Below are 4,439 nucleotides of genomic sequence, written 5' to 3' on the forward strand. Positions count from 1 at the left end.
AACATCCGCGACGAGTGGCTTGCCCGGCACCTGGGACAGGAAAAGCCGAAATCCATGGCAGCCCTCATGACACTCATGACTCGCTTTTGCGCGGGAGAAGACAGCTGGCTAGCTCGCAGTAACAACTTATCAAAGAACCCTGGTAATTCGGATACCAAGGACAAAAGTGGCAGGACACGTCGGAATAAGCAAAAACGCCGCGTTAGCAGCGACAACAATGAAGACACGGCAGTCAATGCCGGATTCAAAGGCTATAAATCCGGTCAGCGGAAAAAGCCATTCAAAAAGAATAATCAGGGCCCGTCCAGTTTGGACCGAATACTCGATCGCTTGTGCCAGATACATGGCACCCCCGAAAGGCCAGCCAATCACACTAACAGGGATTGTTGGGTGTTCAAGCAGGCAGGCAAGTTAAGGGCCAAAAACGGAGAAGGGGCTGCACAACGACGACGAGGAGGAGCCCAAGCCACCGAACAACAATGGACAGAAGGGCTTTCCCCCACAAGTGCGGACGGTGAACATGATATACGCAACCCACATTCCCAAGCGGGAGCGGAAGCGTGCACTACGGGACGTATACGCGATGGAGCCAGTCGCCCCAAAGTTCAACCCATGGTCCTCCTGCCCGATCACTTTTGATCGAAGGGACCATCCCACTAGCATCCGTCATGGCGGCTTCGCCGCATTGGTTCTCGACCCAATCATCGAAGGATTTCATCTCATAAGAGTCCTCATGGACGGCCGCAGTAGCCTGAACCTGCTTTATCAGGATACAGTGCGGAAAATGGGCATAGATCCCTCAAGGATTAAGCCCACAAAAACAACCTTTAAAGGCGTTATACCAGGTGTAGAAGCCAACTGTACAGGCTCAGTAACACTTGACGTGGTCTTCGGATCTCCGGACAATTTCCGAAGCGAAGAATTAATCTTCGATATAGTCCCGTTTCGCAACGGCTATCACGCCCTGCTCGGACGATCCGCATTCGCAAAGTTCAATGCGGTGCTGCACTACACATACCTCAAGCTCAAGATGCCAGGCCCTCGAGGAGTAATCACGGTCAACGGAAACACCGAACGCTCCCTCCGTACGGAGGAGCACACGGCGGCTCTCGCAGCGGAGGTACAAAGTAGCCTTCTCAGGCAATTCTCTAGTCCGGCCATCAAAAAGCCAGGCACTGCCAAGCGCGCCCGGAGTAACCCATAGTAGGACCGCCTGGCACACTCTGAGCAAGCGTAGCAATGCGGCCCCAACCCCAGCTCTCGCGACATAACGAAACCATTACCTCGCGTACATAACTACGCCCTTGAAATACCATGGGCACAGGGGAAGGGGCACAATAACGGCATGCCCAAAACACGGCTTAAAACGTACTAGGGGCTGCCGGATTCTTTTTTTAATTTTTTCTTACTTTCAGGACTCCATACTTCGGACGTCCTGTTCGGCAATTCGACTGCCGCACAAATGATGCAAGCTCCAGGGAGGCAGACAAACCATGCCGCATTATGGAACTCCCAGGTGGTCTCTGTTATGAGCGGTATACCTGTTTTAAATACAATTCCGCGGCCTGCCCCTGGTCAGGACATACTAAATAGTCCAATATCTTTTGCTTACCGCACTATTTGTATCGTTCGGCTTTGATAAATAGCCTCTCTATAAACAATGCTTAGATTCTTGTCTATTTTTTGCATTATCTTTTTTTCACATTTATGTTTATTAAATGACATGATTGCACCCGTACACCATGGTACGACAAACACGCCAGGGGCTTCAGTACCCCTCATAATGGTGTGAGAAGTCCGTACACTTTCACAAGTGCGGCACCCCGAACTTATAGCACTATATGCATCGGCTCCGAATCATGATTTGGGTCAATAGTTGGGTTTGCCCGGCTCCTATGTTTTGGTGCCTTACATTCCGCTCTATCGGCTAAGGTAGCACTAGGAGAACCACTGCGATTGTGCCCTGGTTCAGCTGGGTTAAGCACCTCAGTGGAGAAAGCTAAAACTGACTGTCATGATGTGGCGAGAGACCGGTTGCTGTTCGAGAGGTTTTTCGAGTCCCTAAAGGCTTATGCCGCTTCGAGCGAGGAGTTGGCTTTGTCCGGCCAAGGCGTGGATAGCACCCCGAACTCGGTCTTCCGAACTAGGGGCTTCGCCGAAATTTAAAATTATAGAGTTCTATGGCTAAGTGAGAGTGTTCAAGAATTATAGTCCGATTGCCTGGTTCGTTGTGCTGAGCGCCTCCCTTGAAGGACCCAACTATGGGAAAAAGAGCGCTCAGGTTTATCCCGAATACCCCAGCACTAGTGGCATGGGGGCAGAAGCCGACGACTGGCCATCTCTCAATTTTTGATAAACGGCCGCACAGAAAGTAATATTTTAAATTCAATAAGCATTGCTTAGCGCATATGAACAAGTTTTCAGCGCATAGGATAAACACGAGCGAGTTCATTCAAAAATCACATCCTTGGTACATTCATCCGCCACAAGGCGGGCACCCGCAAGAACATCCTTATAGTAGTTCTCGGGCTTGCGATGCTCCTTCCCCGGCGGCGGCCCGTCCCTAACAAGCCTCTCACCGTCCAGCTTACCCCAGTGCACCTTTGCACGGGCAAGGGCCCTACGGGCACCTTCGATGCAGACGGAGCGCTTGATGACCTCGAGCCTTGGACATGCCTCCACTAGCCGCCGCACCAGCCCGAAGTAGCTCCCAGGAAGGGCCTCTCCGGGCCACAGCCGAACTATGAAGCCCTTCATGGCCTGTTCGGCCACCTTGTGGAGCTCGACCAGCTGTTTCAGCTGGTCGTTTAAGGGCACAGGGTGTCCGGCCTCAGCATACTGAGACCAGAACACCTTCTCCGTCGAGCTGCCCTCTTCAGCTCGGTAGAATGTGGTGGCGTCGGATACGCTGCGGGGAAGATCTGCGAATGCCCCTGGAGAGCTCCGGATTCGGGTAAGTAACAAGTAGTTTACTTTTATATTTCTTCTTTGCATAAAGAATGCCTTACCCGCTGCTATCTTTTTCACCTCCTCCAATCTCTTGGAGGGCCTTTTGGGCTTCGGCCTTGGCAGACTTGGCAGTCTCAAGGGCCACCGCGAGCTCGGACGCTTGCGTCTTTGACTCAAGCTCCAGACTCTCATGTTTTTTCATGAGAGCCTAAAGCTCTTGCTGCACCTCGCCGACACGGGCCTCAAGTTTCTCTCGCTCGGTGCGCTCCGCGGCCGCTTTCTTTTTGTCCTCGGACAGCGCCTGCTTGAGGGTCGCCACCTCAGTCGTGGCCCCTACAATAAGCAGTACAATCCTGTTATTTTTTGCAATCACGTCTTTCTATAGGCACCTTTTTCTCTAAGGTATTTCTTACCTTCTTTCTCCTCGAGCTGCCGCTTGGCAAGGCCAAGCTCTTGCTCGGTCTGCTTGAGTCCCTGTTTCAGGGCACCCACCTCCGCAGTCAGTGCGGCGGTGGCTAGCGGCGAAGCCTGCATACGCATATTGACTCTTTGTTGTTAGACTCCTGCGAAATTTAATAGATCCTCTATTCGGCTTTTCTTTCCGAACGCCAAATAGAGCATCAGGGGCTACTGTCTATGCGATTATATTCTTACATATTTTCTTACCTCGAAGCCTGTTAGAAGGCTAGCGCAAGCCTCACTCAGTCCGCTCTTGGCGGACCGAACCTTTTGGATCACCGTACTCATAATAGTACGGTGCTCCTCGTCGATGGAGGCGCCATCAAGCACCTCCAGCAGATTGTCCGGCACCTCCGGTTGGACGGAGGCAGCCAGCTCAGAAGGCTTGCTCCTCTTGGAAGGAGTTCTCCTACCGCGGTCCGGAACTGTTGAAGATTCCGGCGCGGTGTCCGACACAAAGCCGGACTTGGAGCCCTGGGGGGTCTTGTCCCCTTTACTCCTGGAGTCCGGGAGGTCGCCTTGCGGCTCCTCCAGGACCACCTCCTCTTGCCCCGGAGCTCGTTGCGACGCCACTTCGGCGTCATCCGTAGTGCAGGGGGAGACAGCGGGCGGAACTGAGTTCACGTCCGATGAATCCAGGGAGCCGCTCGACGACTCGTTGAGTTCGGCCCGGGGCGGGCTGCATAATTATGTTCGACATTAGGGAAGGCTGTGCAACAAAGCAACGTCATGAGTTACTCTGATATCCGAATACTTATGATTTCGCCGGACGCTTGGCCCTATCTGGCCACTCCTCTTCGGCGTCGGGGGAGTAGTTCGGCGGAGGGGTCTTCCTCTTCCTGGACCCTTCGGCCTCCCTCGTTGGGGCGGCCTTCCTTTTCTTTCCTCCCCCCGCTGGAGGGGGAGAGTGTTCTTCTTCCTCCTCCTCGTTCTCACGGGAGGAGAGCGTCTCGGACTCGTCGGATGACGAGTCCGACACCACCACATTACGGGTACTCTTTCGAGTTCCCGTGGCCTTCTTCTTCTTGGCC

Source organism: Triticum dicoccoides, chromosome 5A, assembly GCF_002162155.2.
Source record: "Triticum dicoccoides isolate Atlit2015 ecotype Zavitan chromosome 5A, WEW_v2.0, whole genome shotgun sequence".
In the NCBI taxonomy this organism is placed as follows: Eukaryota; Viridiplantae; Streptophyta; class Magnoliopsida; order Poales; family Poaceae; genus Triticum; species Triticum dicoccoides.